Source organism: Cryptotermes secundus, unplaced genomic scaffold (genome assembly GCF_002891405.2).
Source record: "Cryptotermes secundus unplaced genomic scaffold, Csec_1.0 scaffold94, whole genome shotgun sequence".
NCBI classification, from domain to species: domain Eukaryota; kingdom Metazoa; phylum Arthropoda; class Insecta; order Blattodea; family Kalotermitidae; genus Cryptotermes; species Cryptotermes secundus.
Window position 1 is genome coordinate 475,546 of NW_019737391.1, and position 24,491 is coordinate 500,036.

General features: G+C 42.3%; 1 protein-coding gene and 1 long non-coding RNA gene across 2 annotated transcripts in view; one reads left to right on the top strand and one right to left on the bottom strand.

Moving 5' to 3' along the window:
• The window catches only part of LOC117282773, a 188,064-nt gene extending 165,820 nt beyond the window's left edge, over nt 1-22,244 (bottom strand). The window contains exon 1 of the long non-coding RNA XR_004513634.1: nt 22,207-22,244. This is a non-coding gene — a long non-coding RNA (uncharacterized LOC117282773). The remainder of the gene's footprint in view (nt 1-22,206) is intronic.
• LOC111870270 (protein jagged-1b) overlaps nt 1-24,491 on the top strand; it is a 330,686-nt gene that overhangs the window by 65,743 nt on the left and 240,452 nt on the right. The window lies entirely within an intron of this gene.

Genomic DNA, 24,491 nt, shown 5'->3' on the forward strand with positions numbered 1-24,491 from the left:
ATTATCATCTTCGAATTGATCCTTACGCTAGAGATTAGACTGTCTGAGTTTCCATTCCAGGTAACTGGAGGGATGCTCACTGGGATGTGGGGTTTACCCAACCCTCTTGGGGAAACACGGGCTCTAACTTCCATGTTGCATAAAAGATTCCGAATTTGTAGACTAGCTCAACTATTTTTGGCTCCCAACGATTGACTTTGTTCCATGGAGATTGTTAGCTGAAAAGGTCTGCGGTCGTTGATGTAAAGACTTTGATATGATTAAATCACGAACAGAAATAAACATAAAACAAGTTAAACTTTTTTCCCGCAGACAGAGTTTGGAATTGTCAGCCTTGAGAATCAAGAATGCTAGCGTAACTGATTTTGGGAGTGGGGAGATATCTGTATCTACAGCATATGCACTGTACACAATAGCGATCTCCTTATGAGCATGCATGTGTTATCTGGTTGTGAGTGTGTCTTGTATGTCTTTCTCACATCGTAGTACAAGTAGCAGCTCTGCGCCACTAATGGATGAAGCTTATAACTTAATTCGTTGTTTTAACAGAGGAAGGAGGGGCCAGGGAAGACGTATAAATATATTTACGGATAATAAATGAGGTGAAAGGTGAAGGTACAGAAGTAATTCGTCGTAAACTTTAAAGGAATTTTCCCATTAGTTTTAGATAATTAAAATTAGTTACAGGGTTTGGCATTTTATTCTCGGAACAACTGTGAATTTCCCCCTGGATCTGAGATTCTCCCTGCGGTTAGTACTAAGTTTATGGTCCTCTGGTACATGATTCCATGTAATTTTATAGATATCAACGTTTCAGGGTATTTTTCTGTCTCCATCTTCATTGTGTAAGACTGAAATTGACAGTACCGAAACGTTGGTAACTATCTACCAAACTTCATGGCATAACGCCCCAGAAGACCAATATTCGATGTTTCATATCTCCAAATCTTTTCTTTTCATGTGTCTGTCGTGTTAAGTGAACCCGTGCTTTGTCCTCACAGCCGATACTTATGGAATTTGTCTCTGCAGTCGCTTGCAGGAGTTGAAAGCCCTCATCCTCTGTGGTTAATGTTGACCACAATTGATGATACCTCAACATGGCACGCCGCGCTATCCGGTGGAAGCCACAGTACAGTTCATTGAATAATTCAGAGTTCTTCCTAATGCAGTCGACGTTTCTTAAAGAGATGATGGAGGTTGCGACTTGTGACTGGTTAGTGAAGTCTGCTCGGGTGCCCTAGGTCAGGACTACTCAGCCTAATGAAACATAGGCAGAGATTAAGTCTGTTACAGTGCATTCCATATAGTAACTCACAGCGGACTCGTTGAAACTCATAATGCAGCATTACGGGAAGTGGCATTGCAATGTTAATACAGCAGCAGCAGTGATGAGGACGACGAGACTATTAACAAAGTAAAAAGAAAAGTAAAGTAAAGCTACCTCTGTAACAGGCCGTGGAGGCTCATAGGGTTGTGAAAAGTCGAGGCTCCCACATTTTCTTTAGAAAATCGGCTCGCAGATGGCGGTAAGATTGTCAACCCTACGCGCCGGCCGCCCATTATCCCCATGAAGATTCCTGGTACTCATTTCTGTTAGAGGCTGAATCGACCCCAGGGCCATAATGTGGCTGGAAGGATTAGATAAACTGAAGATAATCCACGTCATCTGGACTTGAACCTGCAACCTTCAGGCTTTTAGCATAGTGCCTCAACCAACTACGCGACCGTGTGCCCTTCGATAATAATAATAATATTATCATCAAGGGAATTATTGATGTACAGGTAGGGCTCCTTAGATATTTTAATAGTGTTTCATTTTAAGTTTTGTGTGTTTTGTATTGACTTAGATTTGAAGACGCATATATACAATTTTGAAATTATTACAAAACTGTAAGTCACTGCGAAGGAATGTAACTTCCCCCATGTCACTAGTATCCAGTAAGATCTGAAAATTTATGACCATGATATATTACTAAAATTTACTTTTTGGTTATTATCCATTCGCTTTTGGTGCGCGGGGTATTGTAGTTGGCGGGTTCGATTCCCGATGAGGTCATTGATTTTTTTTATTGATCTAATCTTTGCAGCCGCTCTATGGCCCTGGGGTCGACTAAGCTTCTAACAGAAATGAGTACCAGGAATCTTCCTGGAGAGTAAAGGACGGCTGGCGCGTAAGGGTGACCTTACCGCGATCTGTGAACCGATTATCTAGAAGAAATGTGGGAGCCCCAACGTCTCACAACCCTATGGATCTCCATTGCCTGTTACAGGGATAGCTTTTCTTTTTACCTTTATCGTCCTGTCTTTGTTTAAAGTTTCGGATAATTTACACTGCCTCCATCCTCAGATAAAATCATACTCTGTTGGGTAGAATCGATAGAGTTAGTCCTTATTTTCGGACAGAAGCGTCATTTAAATTAGGACGACGGACAAGGTCCAGAAAATCAGTCATTGTAAGCGTGGTAGTGATTTGAACGGCGTCTTGAGGGGGCAGAAGGATGGGATCCCCTGCCCTCTTGCACGGTAAACTGCAGTAACTCCTGTGATTAGGCGACACACCAAAAAGTCATTTAATATGCAACTAGTGAAGGTGCCAGCTTCTCACTTGGGCCATTCAACCCCCCCTCATTCGTGTCTGTTGGATAGGAAGCTGGGTGTACCGCAGAGCCATCTGGGGTTGGTGGCAAAGAGAAAGATCTCTGTTTCTATCAACAACCGAATCCCGATTGCCCAGCCTATATCAGTCACTTCACTGACTCAGCTATCGCTGCGGTGAGGTTCCCCATTCTCACGTACGGCACCACCCACAGAGAAAACGGAAGCCGTTATCGTTTTATCACGTTTTCTCGATTCCTGGGAGTTGTACATGTACTGTTTCTTTTGTTCTTGGCGATGCTCACAGAAATATTTGTGACAAGCAAACGTTCACTTATCAGTCTGCGTTACCGTGTCTCACGGTGTTGTCGCTTGCAGATTTACCTATACTTTTTCTTCAACCCTGAAGATGGGGGCGATACGTTCCTCCGAAACGTCGGTTAACACCACATATACACGGCGCCAAAGCCCAGAAGACTGCTTTCTTCGTTCACTTATCGGTTTGACATAATCTATACGTAACACATTACTAGGATTCGGTTTTTTTTATAATTTAATTAATGGTTGAACCAGCAATTAACGTTTCTGTTCACTCCTAATCAGTTAATGACTAAGCAAAAAAAAAGAGGGCCGCGTCTATAGATCAAGCGGTTAGTCGCTGACTTCCCACCGCGGCGGCCCGGGTTCGATCCCGGGTTTGGTCAAGTGGGATTTGTGGTGGACAAAGTGGCGCTGGGGCAGGGTTTCTCCGAGTACTTCGGTTTCCCCTGCCAATCTTCATTCCACCAGTTGCTCCACAATCACCCTCACCTATCATCTGGGTCTGGTACAATAGGCCAGAAGTGGCCGCAGTACAAGGGACTTAGTCCCACCCCACGTCCTTACTGGTCGACGACTGTCTCACAACTAACTATACACTAGGTTTTTCCTGCTTATGGCACCTCGGCACGGACCGCACATGAAACACCTCTCCCAACATATCTTATATTGTTGCGTCACGTAGCTGTCACACGGACCGCCTACCGAACACCGCTTCCAAGTTAGTCCATTGGTGCGTGTTAAGAATCTTTTGCGGTCATTACCTAGCAACGGCCGTTGTTTACAGAGTCAGTACTTAGCAACGAATCTACATGCTACACTATGTTTCGCTGTGTGATACAGTTGCGAATATGCCCTTGTTAATTTAATTGTGCATGAAAACTGAAAAGGAATATTTATTCTGCTCCCGAAGCTAATTTAAAAAAAGAACTCGAGGTTTGCAGAGAAGTAGCGCTTTAATTTCGTTCAAAATTCGTCATGTTCTACCAATTTCCAGCGAAGACAGTTCTTTCGAAATTAAACTTAAATAATGTATTTTTTTTTAGTTTAACATTTCCTGACTAGTCAAAGAGATAACAAAACTCCAGGCCAGTTGCGCCCAGAAAATCTGCCCGGTCTCCCTACCGCAGTTTCATCTCTGCAGGGAAAGACTGAAATTAGCCCAGCGAAAGAACGATTCTTGGTTTCAACCCTTATTTATCGTTACTAAACAATGATTATAAGCCTTTATAGCTGTCTCTACAGCGACTGTCTACGGATTTGACGACCGGGGTTCGATTCACGGAACGAGCAAATGATTCTTCTCTACGCCACATCGTCCAGACCGGCTCTGGAGCCCACCTAGCCTCCTACCCAACGCGTACCCGGGGGCTCCTTCTCTGGGGACAAAGAAGCCGGCGCGTGAAGCTGACCACTCACCATCAAGTGCCGAGGTCAAGAATGGTGGAGCTATACCTCCTCTCCTCCATGCATGTTCATGGCATGTACGTAGTTAATTAAGCACAGGGAGACAACTTTACGTTTTTCACCTTTGTAGTTGGTCAAGGCACTATGCTACAAGTCGGATGGTCGTGGGTTCCTTTCCCAATGAGGTCATTAGATTTTCAGTTCACCTAATCGTTACAGCCACATTCAGTCCCTGGGGTCGACTCAGTCTCTAATAGAAATGAGTACCAGGGATGTTCCTGGGGCTAAAGGGCGGCTGACGCGTAAATCTGACAGACTCACCGCCGTCTGTATGCCGATTGTCTAGAAAATTTGTGAGCCTCGACATCTCACAACCCCATGAGCCTCCACGGCCTGTTAGAGGGAGATACATTTACTTTTTTTTTTTTACACATTAATGAAATACTAGGGGAGTATTACAAATTCCATATTCATAGCTGACAAAGCGACAGAACTGCACTCTTCTTATGAATATCATGTGCTGTTTCCTTCAACATTCCTTTCGTACAAACATTTTCTTGGCTGTGTTTAATTAAATTTCAGTTACGTGTAGCCTATATGACTATGCACTTAAGGAATGTCCTCCCCCCCCCCTTCCTCTAGCAGACAGTTCCAAGATCACGTTTGTGGTCTCATGGGATGCAGGTTTCCCTGCACACACATGTAGAAGGGAGTTGCCTGCACCGACTTTGCTGCTGCAAGAACAAAAGCTAATTATTGCTTCTCTATAATATCCACCGCATTCCTTCGGCTGGACCCGTCGTACCTCCACCCCCACCCCCACGCCGCACTCATCCCGTCTCAGGATGCTCGGACAGCGGCCTGGCCTGTCTCTGGCACCGTCGCCATTTTATTTTCGATCGTCATGGCCAAGTCAGAGGTAGGCAACCGTGCCAGCCGGAGTTAAACAGTGTTCTCTCGACTTGGAAACTGCATTGAATTTTACCAGCACCAGCGCAAGAACAACCGTCATCACCAACACCACCATCGTCATCATTATCGTCATTACTACTGCTGCTATCTGGCGTACAGAACATTGCTTGAGAATCTGAGATTTGAAGTTTTCACGGTTGTGACGATTTGTATAGTGGCACATTATGGTTACCAACGTTTCGGAAGAACATTCTACATGCCCTGCCCATTTAAAAATGCTTATATTTGCTCACCTTTCGTTAATTACTTAAGCACTGTGCCATGAAGACGTGGTGTAGCTACAAAATTCTTGTAAGATTTGAGGTTTTCAAGGCGGTGACTATGAAGAATGCCGTCTTCTGGTATGTCGCGCCGTGTAGATCTTATGTGAGCTGATGTTTCGGAGGAACATATCGCCTCCTTCTTCAGGGCAGAAAAATCTGCGAGCGAGGAGCCAGCGTGAGCAGGTGGCTGAAGACTGAGTCACCAGTCACCAGACTGACTCTGTAACCACTGCTCACACTGGTTCCTCGCTCGCGGATTTTTCTGCCCTGAAGAAGTAGGTGATACGTTCCTTTGAAACATGGATTCTCACAAGATCTACACGACGCCAAATCCCAGAATACGGCATTCTTACAAAATTCTTTTTCTCGGCACTAAATGGAAGACTGTTGTCAGTTTCACGCTCCGGTCGCTTCATCTCCAGATAAATAGCCCTCTGTATTGGATAGGAGGCTTGATGGACCCCAGAGCCGGTCTAGACTCTGTGGAGTAGAGAAAAATCTCTCTCTCCTTCCGGGAGTCGAACCCCATTCGTCCATCTCGTATCTATACCAACTTAACTATCCCGGCTTCTAATAATATAAAATGAATATTGAAATACGAAGCTCCTCGCTATGTACATTCGTCCAGTCTTCTGATCTAAGCGGATGACATCCATAATATTGTCCCAGACACGGCTGTACACATAGGAAACCTCCAGGCTGAACTAGGTGAGAGGTGGAGTCTGCGCATGAGCGAACAGCAGGACCGTCTGGAATAGTGCCTGACGCATTTGCATGGTTGGCCCCTCTGACATGAGGGAAAACACGTTTAATTAGTCTGCAGGCTTTCAAAGTGCTTATGGGCCGTAACGATGTCGCCTTTATTGGTTTCCGGAATGTATTGACTAATTAAAATAAATGCTGCAGCTAGGAACGAGTTGTGTTAGGGTCAGGATACGGCAGATGCCGGTCCAATGCACGGATTCCTACAGGTGGGGTCCGTAAATCCTACAGCCTCTCTCTTGACAGGTCACAGTGAACACAAGTTCCTCATCTAGAAATCCCAGCCAATTAACGGAGGCCACCAATTCTTTCCTGATTTTTATCGATCAGTGGTAGTCGGATATTTTAGATGTCGATTTAGTGCCCTAGCATAACCTGTCATTTCTGTTACCCATGACTAACCGAGAGAAAACTTCGAGATAATAGGGCTTGAAGCCCAAGCAGAGGAAAAACTGCTTCATCACGGACAATGGAATACATGTGAGAAGGGACAGGCATCCGGTTTATAAGGCAGTAAAACTGCGTCGCATTAGGCTTGAGGTTGCCTTTACGAAGTGCCATAGATATCACAGTCTTGCCATCATCTCACAAACCAACTTCTGAATCAAACAGTTGATCAGCGGGAAATCCCCCGAACTAGAAGGCCCAGTATTATGTTCGCAGGAGTCCGCCACTGGGCAATATCCAGATTCAATTTAATATAATCCACACCCTTCACACTCTGCGTTTAATCCATCCAGCATCTACCTCTCCATAGGGTTCTCTTCTTTCCAAATGGTTTGATATGATTCCTTTTTTCTCTCCTCTTGCTCTCACTTTGGAGCACACAGCAGATTTCTCAGTTTCTTGATCATTTTACAGACGGTAGGACTCCTTGGACGGGGATCAGCTCGTCGCAAGGCCTCTACCTAAATACAGGACAACACAAACACAGAATAAACGTATACACACACCAAATATCTGTTCCTTGAATGGGATTCGAACCCACGATCCCGGCTTCCAAACGAGCGAAGACAGTACATGCCTTAGACCGCTCGGCTACCGTGACCGGCTCTGATCTGAATGTGTGTGCATTTGTCTCTCCATATCTGAGCTTCACGTACTTTCACATCCATATAAACAACGGGAGAAAATTCATTTGGCTGTACTTTTAATGTAGAGTAAGTTATTTTAGACAGGAAGTGGAATACAAATGATACAAATGGAATGGTACTGTTATCCGAATTCAAAGGCTCTTTGTGTCCATTTCGGTTTTAAATTATAAAGTAAAGTTGTCCCGGCATGTACTGTCTTCGCTCGATTGGAAACCGGGATCGTGGGTTCGAATCCCACTCAGGGCATGGATATTTAGTTTGTGTGTGTTTTTCTGTGTTTGTGTACAGGCAGAGGCCTTGCGACGAGCTGATCACCCGCCCAAGGAGTCCTACCGTATGTCTAAGATCTAGAAAAACCGAAGTGAACGGAGAAGTTCATGGAGGTAGGCCTAGGCCCACTTGGGCTGTAGTGCCAAGGAAAAAAAAAAGTTGTTCCTGTGCTCAACGAATTTAAGCACTACGCCATGAAGGCGTATGGGGGAATGGATGCATAGATCCTCATTTTCTTGACCTCGGCACTAGCTGGAGGTGAGTGGTCAGCTTCACGCCCGGCCGCTTTACCCCCGGGGAAAGAGCCCCCGGTACCCTTTAGGTAAGAGGTTGCCTGGAGAAGAGAAAATTCTTGACCCTACGGTGACTCGAACTCCCGACCCCTCAGTCGTCCAGCCCGTAACCAGTCGCTATACCGACTACGCTACCCCGGCTCTTCGGTTTAAATATGAATCTTCAAAACAGTGCTGTATGGTATTTGTTTTAGGCAGTGACAGTGCTGTGGCCGTTACTTCGGCCACTATCCGTGAGCGCTGTAATGACATGAATGCTGGAATCACAGGGCTGAACGGAGGATAGGAGACACCATTTGAGAGCAGCTCTAGTGAAAGAATCCGAACAGAGTAGATTTTCTTTCATATCAACTTCACCTGAAGATGGAAATAGAACTAATTTCCGAAATTTATTGAACTCCGACGAGGGGAAAGAAATCGAAAATAATAATTTTAAACATTGTGCTACATATGTCTTAAGAAAGCCTTACGTAAGGTATCCTTGTAACAGGCCGTGGAGGCACATACGGTTGTGAGATGTTGAAGTTCCCACATGTTCTAGAAAATCCTCTCATAGATGGCGGTGAGGTTGTCAACCCTACTCGCCGGCCGCCCTTTACCCCGAAGAATATTCCTGGTACTCATTTCTGTTAGAGGCTGAGTTGACCCCAGGGCCATAGTGCGGCTGGTAGGATTAGGTCAATTGAAAAAAATCCAGTAACCTCATCGGTACTTGAACCCGCGACCTTCCAGCTTGTAGCATAGTGCCTCAACCAACTATGCTACCGCGTGCCCCTTCAGAAAGCCTTAAAGTGAGTTTAATGCGCGAACTGTACGCACATTTGAAATTATTGGACCATGACAATAAACTGGAGTACATGTGAGGCCCAAGTTGTTACAGAAGTCGGTATAAGGAAAACGACTGGCAGGTTCCCTTGCTATGACAACATACTGAGGAGCAAACATACAATAATATCTCCTGACAGCCGTATACAAACTGTCGGCGGGAATCCTGGAGGCAAGTTAATATTAGAAGATAAAAAGTTATCTCACATTTGCGTACCCATGCATGACTAAAATTATTCGCATTGCAGGAACAAGTGTTTCGGTCCATGCACCACCTCAGGGAAAATTATTGCAAATGCCCGTGCTTTGAAATGTGTATTTATGATTTCTGTGTGATGCTGCTAGTTTTGTGAATCAGATATGTGTAGATAAAGCCTACCAGGACATCAAATTTAGTGGAACTTGTTCTGAAGAGGTCGCGAGTCGATTTCCGAGTGAATCTCCGACAGGGTCGTTGATTTAAAGGATATAATGATTTTGTTTATAATGTCGCGACTTCGCGATTCTACTCAGACCTTCGATATTCACGTTTCCTTCCTTTCTTTCTTTGTTATTTTTTTATTTACGTACGTATTTGTTCCTTTTTTCGCTATAATTAAAAGTAAAGAGCAATACTAAATGTCTCAACGGTTGTCCGAACAGTCGGTCTTCAGTAGATTCTAAAAGTGTACCATCATCATCACTGGCAAAACAGCCCTACTTGAGCCACAGTCTTTCCTGGAAGATCATGCCAGATTTGTCTAGAATTAGACCACCCGGTTTTCGCTTTATTTGGATTTTGCAGCAATAATTTATTACAGATCAAGGTAATCTAACCCCCAACCTGGGCCGCGCCATAGCTCAAGCGGTTAGTCGCTGGATTCCCACCGCGGCGGCCTGGGTTCGATCCCGGTTCTGGTCAAGTGGGATTTGTGGTGGACAAAGTGGCGCTGGGGCAGGTTTTCTCCGAGTACTTCGGTTTCCCCTGCCAATCTTCATTCCAACAATTGCTCCACAATCACCCTCACCTATCATCTGGGGCTGGTACAATAGGCCAAAAGTGGCCGCAGTACAAGGGACTTAGTCCCACCCCACTAGCAATATTAATAAAAATACCCAACCTGGAGGACCAAGTGACAGGGTGGCTCAGGTATACCCCCAAGCACCGGGTCCCCTTTTTCATCGCCTTTTACGACTCGCAGAGCTATGGTGGAGGTATTCTAACCCGCCTCCACACGAGGTCGAAAAAGGTATCGCTTTTTTGTAATCCGGACAGTTTATCTCTGTACTAAGCCGGGCGATGTTGTCTTTTTTCTTTCTTTTATCTCTCCCGTAGCTCTTTCTTTCTCTTTCTTGAGAGGAGTCTACTGATACACCGATGGAACTTCAGTTAATGTGTTGCAAAGTGATGCAAATTAGATAGAAAGCGACTATTACGTGCTTCGGAATAGAACTGAATTTTTTTGCTCTTACGAACCGAGGAGAAAAAAAATAAGTCGTGAGTAACATAGATGACCTCGATGCACTTCAATCAGGAGATCCCGTTCTTGTCGCCGTGTGGAGTTTCAATTTAATCAAGATTGGATTTTTGTTTCTGTGTGTTCTCTTAATTAATATACCATCCTGTGCGTTTACAGAAAAATTATGTACGTGTATGTATCTCAGTCACTACGCTAACTGGTAGTGCGCTGAATTAGTGCATGATAATTATGTACATTTCTGCCCGAGATCATTAAGAACTTTGATGTTAAGGGAAGGAAATGTTCAGTGACGTAATGTAGTAAAAGGCGCCTTCCCTCTTCATCTAATAAAACATTTTGTGGACATACAGAACCAGTCCGTAAAGGAAAAAACATGATTGGTTGAAATGTGAATCCTGTTCGAACTATTGATTATTAATTATATGCATAAACTATCAAGGTGTGAGGCTAGAATTGAAGTTTTATTGAGCTGTTTTACTTTCTGGGCTATTAATATTGATACTTGTAAGTGGACACTGATTAGCAGGGCCCGGATTTTGATGACCTTAAAATATTCAAAAAGTTACCTATAAAATGACCCAAAAAATCCAGAAAAATGACCTAAAGGAGAAAAGAAAGAACACTTCGCTTCCATGTTATTCACATTTCAGAAAACATATGAAGAAAAATTCTATAAAATGGCCAAAAATGACAAGAAATACCCTTAAAAGTCCAAAAATTTACCAAAAATTTACTCCCAAATTAATAAATGACCTTAAACCTAAAAATGTCAAAAAATGACAAAAGAAATTACCTATAAAATTGACATTTCTGTAACCAGCAGCTCATATCCGAGATTTATATATTTAAGAGCATCGCATAGGATACAAGGAAAATAGATGACATGTCATCAAAATCCGGGCCCTGTTGGTTATTGTATGGTATTTCCAGCTCACAGGCATACTTGAAGCTTTCATCCATGGAACTTATAGACTCGTTTATAATAAAACCAGAAATATTGTAATAACTATTTATGTAACAGGAAAGGGACACTTGTTTACAGTTACAGATGTGTCCGTCCTTTACGCTTCTCTAGAAATATTAATGGTTTATTTTATTATATTTAAGACAACTAAAGTTATTGACAAGGGATACTGCGTATTAATCTTCATTAGGTGATTAATGGTTAGTGGTCAGATTAAAGTATTAACCGATCGATACTCCTAACAAATTGTCTTAAATGCAAATTGAAAATAAACGGATCAAAGAAGACTGTGGCTTAGTATATTATTCCTTCATTCCCCTGATGATGGCACGCGGTAGCGTAGTTGGTTGGGACACTATGCTACAAGCCGGAAGGTCGCAGGTTTGAGTCCCCCTGAGGTGGATTTTTTTTCAAATTTAGTTAATCCTTTCATCCGCACTATGGCCCTGAGGTCGACTCAACCTCTAATATAAATGAGTACCAGGAATATTCGTGGAGGGTAAACGGCGGCCGGCGCGTAAGGCTGACAACCTTACCGCTATCTATTAGCCGACTGTCTAGATAATGTGGGAGCCTCGATCTCTCACACACCTATAGGCTTTCGCGGCCTGTTATAGAGATAGTATTACCTTTTTCCTCTTTTTATTCTTGATGGTGGGAGCTAAATTAAAAATATTTTCAGGATGATAGACTCCGATAATGACTTCTACTGTGTTTCTGAATTGTACACAAACCAACAAAACTCCAGTTTTATTACGATGATATTAGTTAAGTGCCTTTATTTTCGAATATTATTGAGTGCTTAGAGAGACTGTCTGCAAGTCTGGAGTGGAAGCAGACACCACACGAGAGAACTGTAATGTTTCGTGTCTCGTACGCTCAGTCGTCCTGCTCCTAGCGCTCATTGTGAAGTGGTCTGAAGCTTATGCAGGATCGAGAGCCAAGTATGTAACTTACAACACCTCTTGACCAATAAACTAGACAGATCTTTGGTCACACAGTGACCTACAGACGAGGCACGGTATGGGAGATGCTGGGCCTTGAATCATCCAAGTGTTGTTACACGCCACTAATCACCCACAAAGCATGAAGAACCCTGACGTCACAGACAAAATACTCCCTGATTTCTGGAAAATGAATACAATTCTAACCAAACACGGGGATAATATTAGTATAATGATGCCAGCATATACAGATTGTCCCAGGAGGAAAGGTCAATTTTCTGGGAGGTCATAGTATCACATCATAGTATCATAGTCACTGAAACAATAAATAACGTTATTAGAATAGTACGTAATATCTCTTTCTTATCAACAATTTTGGAAATGTACAGCGAAATAGCTCTATCTCGGAAACAGTTCGGAATAGGACACATGTACACATACACCTTTTTCTATTAGAATGATCGATCGTATGGCCTCCTAGAATTAATGACCTTTTCTCCCGGGACATCCTGTAAATTTGTGACAGTTCATATCGGACAGGCTCCGAGGCCCATCAAACGTCATATCTATCGAGTACTCTTTTTCCCGGAGGTAAAGCAGCCAGGGAGTGAAGGTGGCCACGCCCCTTAATGCAGTGCCGAAATAAGGAATACGTGGATCTGTATGTCCATTCCCCCCATTCTTCGTCTTGGCGTGATGCATAATTAACAGGGCCCGGATTTGGATGACCTGAAAATATTTAAAAAATGACCTATAAAATGACAGAAAAAATCCAGAAAAATGACCTAAAGGAGAAAGGAAACAACACCTCGCTTCCATGTTACTCACATTTCAGAAAACATATGAAGAAAAAATTCCCTAAAATGGCCAAATATGACAAGAAATACCCTTAAAAGTCCAAAAATTTACCAAAAAATTACCTTAAACCTAAAAATATAAAAAAATGACAAAAAAGTACCTATAAAATTTACATTTCTGTAACCAGCAGCTCATATCCAAGATTTATATATTTAAGAGCATCGCATAGGATACAAGGAAAAAAAAGATGACATGTCATCAAAATCCGGGCCCTGATAATTAAGCACAGGGATAACCTTCCTGTATTTACATATATCATATATGTTCGCATTTCAGTTTTATTTCAGTTCTTCTAATGAAATCTTATGACAGGAGAAGTAATTATTAATATCTACAGAAGATCCTACCAATCTATTGGCAGTCACGAAGTAAGGAAGGATAGTTCAGTATGCAGAGTGACTTGGCAAATATCTTGACAACCAGAGTCTAATTCTTGACATAGGTAATGATTATTCTCTTTGTCACTTCTCCCAGTCTGAATAAAGGGCCCACCCAGTGTGCTTGCGAATGTATATTTTCGATAAAGAGGCCGGAGCGTGGAGCTAACATCTCATCTATATCTCTAGCTGTACTTCCGCTCACCAGTATCTCTTTATATTGTCACACATAAGAGGGTGAGTGACGAATTATTGTGCGTTTTAGATTTGGATTTATTGGACGTCACTCTTACAATTACGCTTGATTACACATTGAGCTCTGGATAACGAATGTCTCGCTGTAATTCTTCTGAGTCTCGAACTGGTCTCTATTCTTCTACTATTCAGTACGACTCACTGCGAATGAATTACATGTCCTGTTCCGACCCGATGCGGACCGCAGACAACGCACACTTGAACGGTTCGTCTGTTGTAATCTGCGTATCTGTTTCCACGGTAATGCGTTGTCATGGGAACGTGCTCAGCGGAGCCCCGCCCAACAGATGGTCATATTGAGGCTCTCAGGCGTCATGTCACATTATCGTGTCGCTTAATTAAGTGTAGGAACTTCACTTTTATTATTTCAACTAACATAATAATACATTTCGTATAACTCTCAGCTTCTGCACCATCTGTACAAGCATCTACGAAACCATCAATACAGCCACCACTGTACCGTGGCTGATCAGAAGTTTCCTGTCAATCAAAATTAATAACTTATAATAACTTACTTAAATTACTAAATTATGAAAATCAAAACACTGAACAGTTTCATTGCCGATCATAGTGGCCGCGCAGTCTAAGACATGAACCGCCTTCGCTCGCTCGAACAGTGGGGTCTTGGGTTCGAATCCCACTCGAGGCAGGGATAATTTTTGCGTTTATTCTGTTTGTAGGCCTTACGACGAGCTGATCCCCCGTCCAAGGAGCTCTGCCGACTGTTTATAGGATTAAGAAACAGAAAAAGCGGCCAGGCCCAAAAGGCTATAGAGCAATAGATAGAAAACTGAACGGTTTCTTTAGAATACGTACAAAATAGTCTGATGATGACCTTGGGGGACATCGAGTTGAAATTTCAGTTTCTTAAACTGCACGAGCTAGAACTTTGAACATTTGTACAGCGCCTCTGCTGAATACATGCAGTACCTGTATGAGAGATCAGCCCCATTGCTCCACGAATTTTGACATTGTTGCCGAGTTTTTATAAATACTTTGAGTGTTAAATTTTGTATCTTTCAGATATTTCAATATTTTCCTATGAAATTTGGTTTTGTGCTTGTCTCATAATCGTTAATAAACGTTGGCTTGTGCTTGCCTCTGTCTTTTTTCGATTTCTTTTTGGTAGAATATTTAATTTAGCCAGGCATGCAACCAAACTTCATGCCAATACAATTTTTTTTTTTCAAAATCAGTGTGAAATCTGAAAGGAAAGTCATGCCAAATCTCTTCATACACGACATGGTGAACAAGCAGGGAAATGCATTAATCTACCGCAATTTTTCTAGCACTGGAACTTTTTTTTTGGACAGGAAAGCTAACGCAAAGAAACACACTTAGACACATTAGTCTTAACGCATGTATGAATATACAGGTAAACACACACGTTACTTGCATGGGCGTAAGACGCTTATATTTCGTACAGCGTTTCAATAGGTCAAGGGCTTCTATTTTGCTTTTGACAAGAAACAGAAAATCTCATTTCTTTTTCTCGAAAAACTCCAGAAACATGCACATATTTAAAATGACGGCCATATTCTTTTCTTGAATGGAACTAAGAAGCGAAGATTGATGGAGAATTTCATTAGAATATTGATATTTTGCTAAAATCATAAAATCATTCAATTTTTTTCCCCACAGAAAGATTCAAATTTAACATCAAAATAATGTTTTATTGCTTATGAGGTAAAAAGGAAATAAATTGTAATGGTAAAACTTAAACTGGGAAATAATTTGACAACAGCTAAAGCAGAATAAGTCTAACCAGTCCATCTAACAGGACAAGAACATGCAAGTCAATACCAGAAACTCGTTAAACTTCAAAGAAAGAACGAACAACTATTGTTAAATGAAGAACACTAGAAATCTTGTGTTCCTGCATGGTATTTTCTAAGAATCAGAAGTGTCTTGTTATGTTACGTGTTCAGTTTCCTTAGTTGCTTTGCTAGCCGCCCGCAGAGCTAGCGGAAAACGCCTTGTTTTACACTCGGCCTCTGTCTTCCACTATTCGGTAGAAGAGCTTCCTAGTTTTAAGAGCCTGCAGACGTTCGAACCAAATTACTTCTTTAGCAGTCTTTACAACGTTCGGACCGAGAAACGTTCAGATAATACGTAAAACGATAACATTTAATTTATAACACACAACTTTAAAAGGGTGAAGTTGTCCCTGTGCTTAACTCATTAAGCATTACGTCATGGAGGAGTATGGGGGAGTGGGGGTATAGATCCACATTTTCTTGACCTCGGCACTTGCTGGAGGTGAGTGGTAAGCTTCACGCCCCTACCGCTTTACCCCCGGTACCCATTGGATAGTAGGTTGGCTGGACCCCAGAGTCGGTCTGGACGATATGGAGAGGAGAAAATTCTGGCCCTACCGGGTCTCGAACTCCAACCCTTCGGTCGTCCAGCCCGTAGGCAGTCCCTATACCAACTACACTACCCTGGCTCTAGACACACAGTATTGTAGTGTAATATTAAGCATCTATGCTTCATTTATGAAACTCGACTGAGAGAACAGTTTTCCTAATAGAGATACGACTGAATTTTTTTTTTATATTAACGATTCATGCTTCCATTATTTAAAATGACTTTTTGAGACTGAACACTGTTTCCGTCCTCAGATAAAAAAAACTGCTCATTTCGTTCCAATCGATACAGCTAGTCCGTATCTTCCATAGGATGAGAATACTCTGCGTGAGGGAGATAAAAATGGAAAACAAAATTTTTGTCGGGAAATCCAGAACGAAGAGAAAGTTTGAGAGACCTGGGTTAGGATGACAGGATAATAAGATGCCGATTGGAAATAAATGGCGCAGGACAAATTTCAGTTACATTGCAATGACAACACGAAAATGAATTTCCATTGTCCATAAGAAAAAAGTGAGGAATTCCTTCATTTTTATAGCGGTTCAATTTCTGCAGAGGGATTCTGCCCCATGAAATTTACGAAGAAGATATTGTAACAAATTCCATGTACAGTCACCGATCGAAAACCTGCAGCGAGAGATTTCTTAAGCCGACCGGCTACGTAATGAGGCCGTTCGTCTAAACTAAATCACTCGTACATCAATCGCACTTCCCGATAATTGCAACGGATCCCATCCACTTAGCAGAGATCCAGTTTTCGAATTGTCATGCTTGGTTTGTTTTCGAGAACGCGTGAAAACGTGTCTGGCCGTAGGTGTGCCACTCATGCGGCAGCATGTTGCTTGCTTTATTAGATACGTAAGTTAAAACTCCGTCATTAATTTAGACGAATGTTTTGTCTTCTGTAGCCTACGCGTGTGTGTGTGTGTGTGTGTGTGTGTATCCTTGTTTCAATTGGGCTACTTCACCATACGCTACTATCATTTAGCGAAAGGAAAGAGGTCCTTTAATGTGTTGCAGTCTGTTGTTAAGTCCTTCAAGGTTATCAACTAATTAGCTCCAGATATAAAACGACGTTGCTGTGGTTGGTGAATACCAGTGTTTCGGAGTGATATTAAGCCTCCATCTTTATCTAGCCTTGAGTACTATATTATGATTCTTCAGCGGCGTGAAAACGCAAATCTCCTATACTTGTCATCATCGTCTTCTTCAAGGTAGGCTTTTATTAGCCTGTTCCGTCTCAAAGACTAGCTTCCTGTCGTCTGCGCGGTTGCCCCAACACCGGTATACTTAATTGGCTATTTTCATGCTACTTGGAATCTAATGGAAATTCAGAGTTGCTAGTCTCATTTTAAGCATCACATCAAGAAGAAGAACTGAGGAGTTGAAGTAAACGCATAACAGTTAGTTTCAACTCCGGCCGGTTTAAGCCCGAGCATACGCGTATATCCACTGGGACGGGCAACAGAAGCAAGAAGAAAGTGAAAGAAGAAAATCTCACCCTCAGTTTTTTTTCTTAATTGCTAGTGGGGTGGGACTAAGGCCCTTGTACTGCGGCCACTTCTGGCCTATTGTACCAGCCCCAGATGATAGGTGAGGGTGATTGTGGAGCAATTGGTGGAATTAAGATTGGCAGGAGAAACCGAAGTACTCGGAGAAAACCCGCTCCAGCGGCACTTTGTCCACCACAAATCCCACTTGACCAGACCGGGGATCGAACCCGGGCCGCCGGGGTGGGAAACCAGCGACTAACCGCTTGAGCTATGGCGCGGCCTAATCCTCACATTTAATAGATCCCAGTGCAAATGTAGCCCAACCCGTATCCAGTCGCCACAATATTAGTTAATCCATCAAGGAAATGGAGATTCAAACTTAAGTTTATATTGACAATAAACGTTGTTAAAACTAATAGCCGTTATTAGGTATTAATTACAACTTATTAAAGTAAGATTTGGTTAATTCAGAAAATTTTATTTCCGGAAATTTCATATATCGTATATATATATATATGTATAACGTACATCTCTTATATAATCGTATTTATTGGGACCAAGCAAGGGATTAATAAAAGTAGGGGAGGCCAATCTTTTAACCAGTCACCAAAACAGCTACCCGATTAAATAGAATACGGCTACTTTTGAGGAGCCAATAATCATTCAACTAGTCAAAAAATGTTCTACATTCTATGGAACCCGAAGATACTGTTAACATGTTAGAGAACTTCTTTGATAAAATGCTTTTCGAGGTGACTATATGTACATTCCTGTTTTAACACAAGAAGTGCATAAAAACAAACTCCGTGGCCTGTAGTCCGCAAGCGAACTATACCGACCGAGCGACCGTCGCTTGTCAGCGAAGTTATTGTCAACTTTAGCTGATAGAGGATGTCGCGTGGTCAACGCAACGAATTTCCACGGCCGTTAATTTCTGTTTTCTAGACCGGAGCCGCTACTTTTCCAATCAGGTAGCTGCTCAAGTACCCTCACGAGGCTGAATAGACCCCGTTCCAGATCCACTACTTCTCAAAATATCTTGTAGCGCCGGGAATCGAACCCGGGACCTCTGGATCTGTAGCCAGGAACTCGGACCAATAAACCACAGACAAGAAGTCTATAAGTAAATAGAAACTAGAAATATAGACAGTATTTCTTTCCTATATTTTCTGTTAAAATTGATGCAAGAACATACGATTCTAGCATTAAAATATAGATTTATTTATTGTACGAAATTATTTCAATATAAAATTCCAGTATAAAGAACCAGAGTAAGGTTTAAAGGAAAAAAAAGTTATAGTGTCCATGAAGTGTCGATGAGAAAACAACAAGTTCGTTTTGTCGTAACTCTTAACCACGCATGACTGCACAGCGGCAATACTTGAAAGCGGTGTCAATTTCCTCCTCACGATTGTCATCTGCGGGAGTGCACCGTTACACTTAGGCAATTAGTTACGCGACGCTACCTATTCTCGTGTCCTCTCTAAACTCTGAGTGACTAAATAACTATATATAGCACAGTCTTTCTTGAGAAGCTAACAGTCGCCCAGTTAGCGAAGAAATGTGTCTGCCTTTATGGAACATGAAGCTTTTTTTCCCCCCCCCCCTTGGCACTACAGCCTCAGTGGGCCTAGGCCTACCTCCATGAACTTCTCCGTTCACTTCGGTTTTTCTAGATCTTACACATTCGGTAGGACTCCTTGGGCGGGTGATCAGCTCGTCGCAAGGCCTCTACCTGTAGACAAACACAGAAAAACGCACACACACAAACTAAACATCCATTCCCTGAGTGGGATTCGAACCCACGATCCCGGTTTTCAAGCGAGCGAAGACAGTACATTCCTGAAGTTTCATTACAAACTTCTAATACTTTGTACGCAATCGCTTTTTATGTAAAATTTTTAATGTTTCTTTATTTTAGGGTCTCTAAGAATACAAGCTGATGCAGTGTATTTAGATGATATTATCTTCACAGACCCTTCATACTTTGTTCTCTGTCAATGGAAGTCAGCCCTTTGGACCTTGGCCGCTTTTTCAGTTTCTTAGTCCTATACACAGACGGTAGGACTCCTTGGACGGGGGATCAGCCCATCGCAAGGCCGCTACCTACATACAGAACAACACAAACACAGAATAAACGCGCACACAAACATCCATGCTTCGAATGGGATTCGAACACACGATTCCAGTGTTCGAGCGGGTGAAGACGGTTCATGACTTAGATCTCGCGCTACTGTGATTCGTCTTCGTGCTTCACTGCCATATGATAATTTTGGTCTGTAACTTATTTTTGGTAGGTTCGAATTACGACACTCAGGACTTCAACATAATAGACTGCTGTTGCTTGAACATATGTTCTACTACGTTCATAATTATATCCCAGATAATTATAAATGACTTGTTCACATAGGTTATCTTCCGCACTGTCTAATGCAGCATCCGAAAACAGGCTACGACAATTTCCGTTTCACGATTCGCAGTCCCTGTAACAGGCCATGAAGGCCCATAGGGTCGTGAGACGTCGAGGCTCCCACCTTTTCTCTAGACAGTCGAACAACATGTGGCGGAGAGTTTGTCAGCCTTACGCGCCGGGCCCCCATTACCCGTCAGGAAGATTCCTGGTATTCATTTCTGTTAGAAGCTGAGTGTACCCCAGGGCACATGCGGATGGGAGGATTGGGTAAATTGAAGAATCCAATGACCTCATCGGGAATAGAACCCGTGACCTTCCGGCTTGTAGCGTATCGCCTCAACCAACTACGCTACCACGTGCACTAAAACAGACACAACTAAAGGAATGACACAATGAAAGGGAACGCTGAAACGGCCACTAAAAAAAAAGATAGGATGAAAATATCCTACCAAACAAATTAACAATAACAATAACAACAACAACAACAACAACAACAACAACGATGTGCCTGAGGGTACTAAGGACGAAGTGTATAGTGCAGTGGTCTCCCCAAATTATAAGTGTTGCCTGATGATGGCCCATGTGGGGCGTAAATATGTACCAAAAATAATGAGTGTACATAATTAATGACATTAATTATTAATTCAATATAATTAAGTATATTTTAGTGACTTTTAAGAAAGGACTTACTTTGTTGCATTACAGATGGAATACTTTACAATTTAAAACGTTGTCCCAATGCAACAGGATGCTGAAACGTAACATATTCCATTGAAAATTGTTGTTAGGTAAACCAAGAATCAGTCAATCCGTGCAATAAATTTCCTACTCATTTCTGTAGGATCCCATCACAAAGAGAGTATCTTTTGCCTGCAGATACGAGGATATCACAAGATCTGAGGGTCACGGATCAAGCAGGCACCGTTAAAGTTGGCACCTCATTCGATTAGTTACTTCACAGTTGAAAGATTCACGTAGAAAACAAGTTATAAGGTCAGACAAGCTGCAATCGGAGAAAACTAGCAGACCTATTTATTTAGTCTATGCCATTAACAAACTTGATTCATCAGACTTGGTAGAAGAAAGCGTGTGAAACGTGGAAGCTCTAATAGGCAGAGCAGTACAGGAACTATGAGCCCGGTGCCAACATAACCCCAAAAGAAAATCTCCGAGCAAACCAACATTCTGGTAGCGTAACCCGAACGTTCAGCGTTGTTGGTAAGACCCGCCCCTGGCCATGTCATGAATCGGTTCAGTCTGCCCCCGTTTCATACAATCAGTCTCCCTAAAGGCGCGTCCACATTACTCGTGCTCGTGTGACTCGCTATGCTCGCGAGTAATGTGGACGATATGACAAGTCACGAGATAAGCAAATTTTAAAATTTTAATTTAAAAACTATGGCCAGTAAATTAAAATACGACTACAGCCTATACACACTACGAGTAAATATACGGATCCTCACACACCGAAGCCTGTCGAGAAACTGAAGTAGTGTGGACGAAGATTTAAGAGCACAAGTAAAAGCCAGACGAGTCTCCCGACGAGCACGAGCACGAGTAATGTGGATGCGCCTTAAGACTGATTCTCAAATAATTTGACGACGCTGTTTCAGCTTCCTAGCATATTTCTTTTCTGAATGTGACAGGGATACTATTATGAATGGTAACCAAATTCGAATTTAGAAGGAGGCGGTCGTGGCTTATTTAAAGGCACTGCCCTGATATTAACCTGGCAGTACTTAGGAATATAACGAAATACCTGAGTGAGGATAGCGCCTATTTGAGGTGGGTATTTCCTGTATGCCTTTCTAGGGTGTAAGTAAATTTGTTCTTGTGCTTAACTAATTAGGCACGACGACTTGAAGACGTATGGGGGAGTGGATGTACAGATCCACATTTTCTTGACCTCGGCATTAGTTGGAGGTGAGTGGTCAGCTTCACGTCCCTGTCGCTTTACCCCCCGGTGCCCATTGGATATGAGGCTGGGTGGGTCCTAGAACCGGTCTGAACGACGTGGAGATGAGAGAATTCTTACCCTACCGTCCAGCCCAAAGCCAGTCACTATACCGACTACGCTATTCTGACTCCCCTGCAACCTCTATATTACCCTGCGCGGTGACTGAAGTAAATGCACTTCAAATGAAATGGGCACTGGAATTTGTCGAAATAAATAAAATGTATTCTAGGGAATGAAATTTATTGAACTGAATGAAATTAATGTCTCCTTAAAGTGAAGTAAATATTACTTGGAATGCGTTAGAAATGAAATCACTCACCATTTTGCCCGTCTTTTGTCATGATGATAGCGTCCACGCGCGTCAGGATACAGGCATCATCTGAAATAAATACATAGAGACTAATTACTTCAGCTTACGAACACTAGTCCACTTATCTGTATTCATTACCCTTGGTTCTGTTTCTTTACTTCTATATTGTTTCGGATGACTGATTTTCGGAAATCCCACAGTAAGAATTCTAGTGTACCACGATTCTTTGTCCTGCGTGGATATTCTGTGAAACCTGACCGTATAAATCACAATTACTATACAGTAACTGTGAAATGTTCGCTGCTCCCGAATTCTAATCTGTAATAAAGGAGTAACTTGCTTAATGGTCACACAATTGCAAGGCCTTCCGAATCCTTTTGTTTTACCTCGCGAGGTGTCTGAATGGCTTCTGTCTCGTGGTTCAACGTCCCGTACTTTCGTTTCGAGAGTTATTGCAGACAGAGGTCAGTGTTACGATGGATCCTCATTGATTTTTTTATTTATATAACGAAGCTTTCTCAATCACATATTTTAATTATAGCGCGGAACTGTATTATGATTCCGCCTGATTAATTGTAATTGAAGAAAACAGCCATATCCTACTTTAAAATAGCTCAGTACTGTGTTTAGGGGCTGAGGAAAATCACGGGAAACATTCGTACTGAGATTTGATCACGGAATCTCCTAGTCCGAAAAGGTTAGTCAATCAATAACGCTCTACAGACTTGGATTCAGGAGGTCCGCAGTTCGAATCTTGGCCAAGACACCGGCAACCATAACTGAACTCTTTCGGCAACGAATACGCATGCGACAATAGCAGAATTGTTGTACGAATCGTTTTCTGTGTGGTCCTTGTCGTAACAACGGAGGTAGCCATTTAATTCTTCCGGGAACTTATATTTTTCATCGACAGCTAATTGTCCAAAATTGTCTCTTCTCTTCAGGTCCTCCGGCTGAAGCAGTATATCCGTTTCTCTTCTCTTCAGGTCCTCCGGCTGAAGTAGTATATCCGTTTCTCTTCTCTTCAGGTCCTCCGGCTGGAGTAGTATATCCGTTACTCTTCTCTTCAGGTCCTCCTGCTGAAGCAGTATATCCGTTACTCTTCTCTTCAGGTCCTCCGGCTGAAGTAGTATATCCGTTACTCTTCTCTTCAGGTCCTCCGGCTGAAGTATATCCGATTCTCTTCTCTCTCACGAGTTCCCTCCTTGATCTAATTTCTCTACAAATATCAGTTGAAGAGAATAAATAATGAAGCCCCTCATTATGTAATTGCATACGGTTTCTTATTACTTCTTAGATGCAAACAGAATTTTCTCGAAAAAAACTAAATTTATAGCGTACTTTCCTTGTTTTGAAAAAAAAAAGAAGTAAAATTAGGCTTATGAGATCACCTTGCTGTCTGTGTATCCCCCTTTACCAACTTTTGAATGCCTGAACCAATCTCATTGGCGTATTTCATAAATCCCTCTTATGAGTCTGTGTCTCTATCTGTATCCCCTTATCTTTGCTAGGCAACGGCTCGGTACACACGTTCCTACGGCAATGAATACATGCAACAGCAGAATTATTGGACAGGTCATTTTCTATGCGGTCCGTGTAGTATGAAAGGAAAGTAGGCGATTAAAACTTCTTGTTTAAATAGTCTTCACCTGAGAGACCAAGTTTTGACACCCTTATGAAGGCACAGGTAAAATATATACATTTATATACCGTAATTTTTAGGTCTCTTTACAGAAGGTTTGAAGACGAAGATTCTGGGCTACATCGTAGAAAGCATTTCTCTTGATCTTCGTGAATGTAAGTTTGATTTGTAACGTGTAGCAATGTAACTTGCTCCATTCTTCAGTTATTTCATAATTGAGCTTCGGCGGAAAATTTCTGTAATTTATCTGCCTTCGAACACTTTGAAAATCATCATGAACGAGTATGACGTCATTTTGTGGCATGCTTCCTTTTCTTAGGCGACATAGTTGTCATCTCATTCCGCCTAGCCACATGTTGCGCCAGAAACTCTTGCACATCAACAGGAGAAGGGAAGTGAGATCCACAGAACCAGATGACCAAATGACCCTTCTGATATATTAGAAAAATACACGGCTCTACTGTAACTTTTAAAAATAACCGAATGGAATGCGAACATCCCCCGGATATGACGAGTAGGACAGGATATACCGGAAATACGGATGTGGTTCCACGTTGAAAAGAATTGAGTGAGAGGGAGAAGGCGGTAGGTTGGGAAGGGAGGTCCAGAAAAATAACACTCAAGGGATGTGATTTTTTTTTTTTTTTTTTTT